Source organism: Camelus dromedarius, chromosome 22, assembly GCF_036321535.1.
Source record: "Camelus dromedarius isolate mCamDro1 chromosome 22, mCamDro1.pat, whole genome shotgun sequence".
Classification (NCBI taxonomy): domain Eukaryota; kingdom Metazoa; phylum Chordata; class Mammalia; order Artiodactyla; family Camelidae; genus Camelus; species Camelus dromedarius.
The window spans coordinates 4,385,197-4,394,217 of record NC_087457.1 but is presented as its reverse complement, the minus strand read 5'-3'; positions in this window follow the sequence as shown (position 1 = coordinate 4,394,217).

Here is a 9,021-nt window from a genome sequence, read left to right as displayed (position 1 = left end):
GCCGGATTGAAGTTCCTGCAGTTTTCACTGTGAATCCGAGTTGGAGCTCGTACCTCCCCATATATATGAAAGGAGTGGAGTTTGCAAGTGAAAAGAAACTTTGTGTTCCCAAAAAGCTAGGTTAAGGAAGGCTTTCACACACACTTATCTTAAAGAACTGAGCATGTGGATAGACGTTCGTTCATCTAGCACAAAGGGAACGGGTTGCAGGAGAAACTTTTACTCCGGTATCTCAGTCTGCTTCCTAGTGCCGGTTTGAAGTTCCTGCAGTTTTCACTGTAAAACCGAGTTGGATCTCGTACCTTCCCATATATATGTATGGAGTGGGTTTTGCAACTGAAAAGAACTTTGTGTTCCCAACAAGCTAGGTGAAGGAAGGCTTTCACACACACTTATCTCTCAGAATTGAGCATGTGTTGAGACGTTCGTTCATCTAGCACAAAGGGATCGGCTTGCAGGAGAAACTTTTACTCTGGTCTCTCAGACTGTTCCCTAGTGCCGGTTTGAATTTCCTGCAGTTTTCACTGTAAAACCGAGTTGGAGCTCGTACCTCCCCATATATATGTAAGGAGTGGAATTTGCAAGTGAAAAGAAACTTTGTGTTCCCAACAAGCTAGGTGAAGGACGGCTTTCACACACACTTATCTTTCAGAACTGAGCATGTGGATAGACGATCGTTCATCTAGCACAAAGGGAACGGGTTGCAGGAGAAACTTTTACTCCGGTATCTCAGTCTGTTTCCTAGTGCCGGTTTGAAGTTCCTGCAGTTTTCACTGTAAAACCGAGTTGGATCTCGTACCTTCCCATATATATGTATGGAGTGGAGTTTGTAACTGAAAAGAACTTTGTGTTCCCAACAGGCTAGGGGAAGGACGGCTTTCACACACACTTATCTCTCAGAACTGAGCATGTGGAGAGACGTTCGTTCATCTAGCACAAGGGAACAGGTTGCTGGAGAAACTTTTACTCTGGTTTCTCAGTCTGTTTCCTAGTGCGGGTTGGAATTTCCTGCAGTTTTCACTGTAAAACCGAGTTGGAGCTAGTACCTCCCCATATATATCTACGGAGTGGAGTTTGCAAGTTAAAAGTAACGTTGTATTCCCAACAGGCTAGGTGAAGGACGGCTTTCACACACACTTATCTCTCAGAACTGAGCATGAGGAGAGACGTTCGTTCATCTAGCACAAGGGAACAGGTTGCAGGAGAAACTTTTACTCTGGTTTCTCAGTCTGTTTCCTAGTGCCGGTTTGAATTTCCTGCAGTTTTCACTGTAAAACCGAGTTGGAGCTAGTACCTCCATATAAATATGTATGGATTGGAGTTGGCAAATGAAAAGAAACTTTGTGTTCCCAACAAGCTATGTGTAGGACGGCTTTCACACGCACCTATCTCACAGAACTGAGCATGTGGAGAGACGATCGTTCATCTAGCACAAAGGGAAAGGTTTGCAGGAGAAACTTTTACTCTGTTTTCTCAGTCTGTTTCCTAATGCCGGTTTGAATTTCCTGCAGTTTTCACGGTAAAACCGTGTTGGAGCTAGTACCTACCCATATATATGTATGGAGAGGATTTTCTAACTGAACAGAATCTTTCTGTTCCCAACAAGCTAGGTGAAAGACGGCTTTCACACACACTTATCTCTCACAACTGAGCATGTGGAGAGACTTTAGTTCATCTAGCAAAAATTGAACGGTTTGCAGGGGAAAGTTTTACTCTGGATTCTCAGTCTGTTACTTAGTGCCGGTTTGAAGTTCCTGCAGTTTTCTCTGTAAAACAGTGTTGGATTTATACCTCAATATATATATGTAAGGAGTGGATTTGGCAACTGAAAAGTAACTTTGTGTTCCCAAAAATCTATGTGAAGGACGTCTTTAACACACACTTATCTCTCAGAAATGAGCATGTGGAGAGACGTTCGTTCATCTAGCACAAAGGGAAAGGGTTGCAGGAGAAACATTTACTCTGGTTTCACAGTCTGTTTCCTAGTGCTGGTTTGAAGATACTGAGTTATCACTGTAAAACACAGTTGGAACTAGTACCTCCCCATATATACGTACGGAGTGGTGTATGCAACTTAAAGTTAAATTTGTGTTCCCAACAAGCTAGGTGAAGGACGGCTTTCACAGACAATTACCTCTCAAAACCGAGCATGTGGAGAGACGTTCGTTTATCTAGCACAAAGGGAACGCTGGGCAGGAGAAACTATTACTCTGGTTTCTCAGTCTCTTTTCTAGTGCCGGTTTGGAGTTCCTGCATTTTTCACTCTAAAACCGAGTTGGAGCTAGTACCTCCCCATATATTTGTATGGAGTGGAGTTTTCAACTGAAAAGAAACTTTGTGTTCCCAACAAGCTAGCTGAAGGACGGCTTTCACACACTCTTATCTCTCAGAACTGAGCATGTGGAGAGACGTTCGTTCATCTAGCACAAAGATAACGGGTTGCAGGGGAAACTTTTACTCTGGTTTCTCAGTCTGTTTCCTAGTGCCGGATTGAAGTTCCTGCAGTTTTCACTGTGAATCCGAGTTGGAGCTCGTACCTCCCCATATATATGAAAGGAGTGGAGTTTGCAAGTGAAAAGAAACTTTGTGTTCCCAAAAAGCTAGGTTAAGGAAGGCTTTCACACACACTTATCTTAAAGAACTGAGCATGTGGATAGACGTTCGTTCATCTAGCACAAAGGGAACGGGTTGCAGGAGAAACTTTTACTCCGGTATCTCAGTCTGCTTCCTAGTGCCGGTTTGAAGTTCCTGCAGTTTTCACTGTAAAACCGAGTTGGATCTCGTACCTTCCCATATATATGTATGGAGTGGGTTTTGCAACTGAAAAGAACTTTGTGTTCCCAACAAGCTAGGTGAAGGACGGCTTTCACACACACTTATCTCTCAGAATTGAGCATGTGTTGAGACGTTCGTTCATCTAGCACAAAGGGATCGGGTTGCAGGAGAAACTTTTACTCTGGTCTCTCAGACTGTTCCCTAGTGCCGGTTTGAATTTCCTGCAGTTTTCACTGTAAAACCGAGTTGGAGCTCGTACCTCCCCATATATATGTAAGGAGTGGAATTTGCAAGTGAAAAGAAACTTTGTGTTCCCAACAAGCTAGGTGAAGGACGGCTTTCACACACACTTATCTTTCAGAACTGAGCATGTGGATAGACGATCGTTCATCTAGCACAAAGGGAACGGGTTGCAGGAGAAACTTTTACTCCGGTATCTCAGTCTGTTTCCTAGTGCCGGTTTGAAGTTCCTGCAGTTTTCACTGTAAAACCGAGTTGGATCTCGTACCTTCCCATATATATGTATGGAGTGGAGTTTGTAACTGAAAAGAACTTTGTGTTCCCAACAGGCTAGGGGAAGGACGGCTTTCACACACACTTATCTCTCAGAACTGAGCATGTGGAGAGACGTTCGTTCATCTAGCACAAGGGAACAGGTTGCTGGAGAAACTTTTACTCTGGTTTCTCAGTCTGTTTCCTAGTGCGGGTTGGAATTTCCTGCAGTTTTCACTGTAAAACCGAGTTGGAGCTAGTACCTCCCCATATATATCTACGGAGTGGAGTTTGCAAGTTAAAAGTAACGTTGTGTTCCCAACAGGCTAGGTGAAGGACGGCTTTCACACACACTTATCTCTCAGAACTGAGCATGAGGAGAGACGTTCGTTCATCTAGCACAAGGGAACAGGTTGCAGGAGAAACTTTTACTCTGGTTTCACAGTCTGTTTCCTAGTGCTGGTTTGAAGATACTGAGTTATCACTGTAAAACACAGTTGGAACTAGTACCTCCCCATATATACGTACGGAGTGGTGTATGCAACTGAAAGTTAAATTTGTGTTCCCAACAAGCTAGGTGAAGGACGGCTTTCACAGACAATTACCTCTCAAAACCGAGCATGTGGAGAGACGTTCGTTTATCTAGCACAAAGGGAACGCTGGGCAGGAGAAACTATTACTCTGGTTTCTCAGTCTCTTTTCTAGTGCCGGTTTGGAGTTCCTGCATTTTTCACTCTAAAACCGAGTTGGAGCTAGTACCTCCCCATATATTTGTATGGAGTGGAGTTTTCAACTGAAAAGAAACTTTGTGTTCCCAACAAGCTAGCTGAAGGACGGCTTTCACACACTCTTATCTCTCAGAATTGAGCATGTGTTGAGACGTTCGTTCATCTAGCACAAAGGGATCGGGTTGCAGGAGAAACTTTTACTCTGGTTTCTCAGTCTGTTTCCTAGTGCCGGATTGAAGTTCCTGCAGTTTTCACTGTGAATCCGAGTTGGAGCTCGTACCTCCCCATATATATGAAAGGAGTGGAGTTTGCAAGTGAAAAGAAACTTTGTGTTCCCAAAAAGCTAGGTTAAGGAAGGCTTTCACACACACTTATCTTAAAGAACTGAGCATGTGGATAGACGTTCGTTCATCTAGCACAAAGGGAACGGGTTGCAGGAGAAACTTTTACTCCGGTATCTCAGTCTGCTTCCTAGTGCCGGTTTGAAGTTCTTGCAGTTTTCACTGTAAAACCGAGTTGGATCTCGTACCTTCCCATATATATGTATGGAGTGGGTTTTGCAACTGAAAAGAACTTTGTGTTCCCAACAAGCTAGGTGAAGGAAGGCTTTCACACACACTTATCTCTCAGAATTGAGCATGTGTTGAGACGTTCGTTCATCTAGCACAAAGGGATCGGGTTGCAGGAGAAACTTTTACTCTGGTCTCTCAGACTGTTCCCTAGTGCCGGTTTGAATTTCCTGCAGTTTTCACTGTAAAACCGAGTTGGAGCTCGTACCTCCCCATATATATGTAAGGAGTGGAATTTGCAAGTGAAAAGAAACTTTGTGTTCCCAACAAGCTAGGTGAAGGACGGCTTTCACACACACTTATCTTTCAGAACTGAGCATGTGGATAGACGATCGTTCATCTAGCACAAAGGGAACGGGTTGCAGGAGAAACTTTTACTCCGGTATCTCAGTCTGTTTCCTAGTGCCGGTTTGAAGTTCCTGCAGTTTTCACTGTAAAACCGAGTTGGATCTCGTACCTTCCCATATATATGTATGGAGTGGAGTTTGTAACTGAAAAGAACTTTGTGTTCCCAACAGGCTAGGGGAAGGACGGCTTTCACACACACTTATCTCTCAGAACTGAGCATGTGGAGAGACGTTCGTTCATCTAGCACAAGGGAACAGGTTGCTGGAGAAACTTTTACTCTGGTTTCTCAGTCTGTTTCCTAGTGCGGGTTGGAATTTCCTGCAGTTTTCACTGTAAAACCGAGTTGGAGCTAGTACCTCCCCATATATATCTACGGAGTGGAGTTTGCAAGTTAAAAGTAACGTTGTGTTCCCAACAGGCTAGGTGAAGGACGGCTTTCACACACACTTATCTCTCAGAACTGAGCATGAGGAGAGACGTTCGTTCATCTAGCACAAGGGAACAGGTTGCAGGAGAAACTTTTACTCTGGTTTCACAGTCTGTTTCCTAGTGCTGGTTTGAAGATACTGAGTTATCACTGTAAAACACAGTTGGAACTAGTACCTCCCCATATATACGTACGGAGTGGTGTATGCAACTGAAAGTTAAATTTGTGTTCCCAACAAGCTAGGTGAAGGACGGCTTTCACAGACAATTACCTCTCAAAACCGAGCATGTGGAGAGACGTTCGTTTATCTAGCACAAAGGGAACGCTGGGCAGGAGAAACTATTACTCTGGTTTCTCAGTCTCTTTTCTAGTGCCGGTTTGGAGTTCCTGCATTTTTCACTCTAAAACCGAGTTGGAGCTAGTACCTCCCCATATATTTGTATGGAGTGGAGTTTTCAACTGAAAAGAAACTTTGTGTTCCCAACAAGCTAGCTGAAGGACGGCTTTCACACACTCTTATCTCTCAGAACTGAGCATGTGGAGAGACGTTCGTTCATCTAGCACAAAGATAACGGGTTGCAGGGGAAACTTTTACTCTGGTTTCTCAGTCTGTTTCCTAGTGCCGGATTGAAGTTCCTGCAGTTTTCACTGTGAATCCGAGTTGGAGCTCGTACCTCCCCATATATATGAAAGGAGTGGAGTTTGCAAGTGAAAAGAAACTTTGTGTTCCCAAAAAGCTAGGTTAAGGAAGGCTTTCACACACACTTATCTTAAAGAACTGAGCATGTGGATAGACGTTCGTTCATCTAGCACAAAGGGAACGGGTTGCAGGAGAAACTTTTACTCCGGTATCTCAGTCTGCTTCCTAGTGCCGGTTTGAAGTTCCTGCAGTTTTCACTGTAAAACCGAGTTGGATCTCGTACCTTCCCATATATATGTATGGAGTGGGTTTTGCAACTGAAAAGAACTTTGTGTTCCCAACAAGCTAGGTGAAGGAAGGCTTTCACACACACTTATCTCTCAGAATTGAGCATGTGTTGAGACGTTCGTTCATCTAGCACAAAGGGATCGGGTTGCAGGAGAAACTTTTACTCTGGTCTCTCAGACTGTTCCCTAGTGCCGGTTTGAATTTCCTGCAGTTTTCACTGTAAAACCGAGTTGGAGCTCGTACCTCCCCATATATATGTAAGGAGTGGAATTTGCAAGTGAAAAGAAACTTTGTGTTCCCAACAAGCTAGGTGAAGGACGGCTTTCACACACACTTATCTTTCAGAACTGAGCATGTGGATAGACGATCGTTCATCTAGCACAAAGGGAACGGGTTGCAGGAGAAACTTTTACTCCGGTATCTCAGTCTGTTTCCTAGTGCCGGTTTGAAGTTCCTGCAGTTTTCACTGTAAAACCGAGTTGGATCTCGTACCTTCCCATATATATGTATGGAGTGGAGTTTGTAACTGAAAAGAACTTTGTGTTCCCAACAGGCTAGGGGAAGGACGGCTTTCACACACACTTATCTCTCAGAACTGAGCATGTGGAGAGACGTTCGTTCATCTAGCACAAGGGAACAGGTTGCTGGAGAAACTTTTACTCTGGTTTCTCAGTCTGTTTCCTAGTGCGGGTTGGAATTTCCTGCAGTTTTCACTGTAAAACCGAGTTGGAGCTAGTACCTCCCCATATATATCTACGGAGTGGAGTTTGCAAGTTAAAAGTAACGTTGTGTTCCCAACAGGCTAGGTGAAGGACGGCTTTCACACACACTTATCTCTCAGAACTGAGCATGAGGAGAGACGTTCGTTCATCTAGCACAAGGGAACAGGTTGCAGGAGAAACTTTTACTCTGGTTTCACAGTCTGTTTCCTAGTGCTGGTTTGAAGATACTGAGTTATCACTGTAAAACACAGTTGGAACTAGTACCTCCCCATATATACGTACGGAGTGGTGTATGCAACTGAAAGTTAAATTTGTGTTCCCAACAAGCTAGGTGAAGGACGGCTTTCACAGACAATTACCTCTCAAAACCGAGCATGTGGAGAGACGTTCGTTTATCTAGCACAAAGGGAACGCTGGGCAGGAGAAACTATTACTCTGGTTTCTCAGTCTCTTTTCTAGTGCCGGTTTGGAGTTCCTGCATTTTTCACTCTAAAACCGAGTTGGAGCTAGTACCTCCCCATATATTTGTATGGAGTGGAGTTTTCAACTGAAAAGAAACTTTGTGTTCCCAACAAGCTAGCTGAAGGACGGCTTTCACACACTCTTATCTCTCAGAACTGAGCATGTGGAGAGACGTTCGTTCATCTAGCACAAAGATAACGGGTTGCAGGGGAAACTTTTACTCTGGTTTCTCAGTCTGTTTCCTAGTGCCGGATTGAAGTTCCTGCAGTTTTCACTGTGAATCCGAGTTGGAGCTCGTACCTCCCCATATATATGAAAGGAGTGGAGTTTGCAAGTGAAAAGAAACTTTGTGTTCCCAAAAAGCTAGGTTAAGGAAGGCTTTCACACACACTTATCTTAAAGAACTGAGCATGTGGATAGACGTTCGTTCATCTAGCACAAAGGGAACGGGTTGCAGGAGAAACTTTTACTCCGGTATCTCAGTCTGCTTCCTAGTGCCGGTTTGAAGTTCCTGCAGTTTTCACTGTAAAACCGAGTTGGATCTCGTACCTTCACATATATATGTATGGAGTGGGTTTTGCAACTGAAAAGAACTTTGTGTTCCCAACAAGCTAGGTGAAGGAAGGCTTTCACACACACTTATCTCTCAGAATTGAGCATGTGTTGAGACGTTCGTTCATCTAGCACAAAGGGATCGGGTTGCAGGAGAAACTTTTACTCTGGTCTCTCAGACTGTTCCCTAGTGCCGGTTTGAATTTCCTGCAGTTTTCACTGTAAAACCGAGTTGGAGCTCGTACCTCCCCATATATATGTAAGGAGTGGAATTTGCAAGTGAAAAGAAACTTTGTGTTCCCAACAAGCTAGGTGAAGGACGGCTTTCACACACACTTATCTTTCAGAACTGAGCATGTGGATAGACGATCGTTCATCTAGCACAAAGGGAACGGGTTGCAGGAGAAACTTTTACTCCGGTATCTCAGTCTGTTTCCTAGTGCCGGTTTGAAGTTCCTGCAGTTTTCACTGTAAAACCGAGTTGGATCTCGTACCTTCCCATATATATGTATGGAGTGGAGTTTGTAACTGAAAAGAACTTTGTGTTCCCAACAGGCTAGGGGAAGGACGGCTTTCACACACACTTATCTCTCAGAACTGAGCATGTGGAGAGACGTTCGTTCATCTAGCACAAGGGAACAGGTTGCTGGAGAAACTTTTACTCTGGTTTCTCAGTCTGTTTCCTAGTGCGGGTTGGAATTTCCTGCAGTTTTCACTGTAAAACCGAGTTGGAGCTAGTACCTCCCCATATATATCTACGGAGTGGAGTTTGCAAGTTAAAAGTAACGTTGTGTTCCCAACAGGCTAGGTGAAGGACGGCTTTCACACACACTTATCTTAAAGAACTGAGCATGTGGATAGACGTTCGTTCATCTAGCACAAGGGAACAGGTTGCAGGAGAAACTTTTACTCTGGTTTCACAGTCTGTTTCCTAGTGCTGGTTTGAAGATACTGAGTTATCACTGTAAAACACAGTTGGAACTAGTACCTCCCCATATATACGTACGGAGTGGTGTAT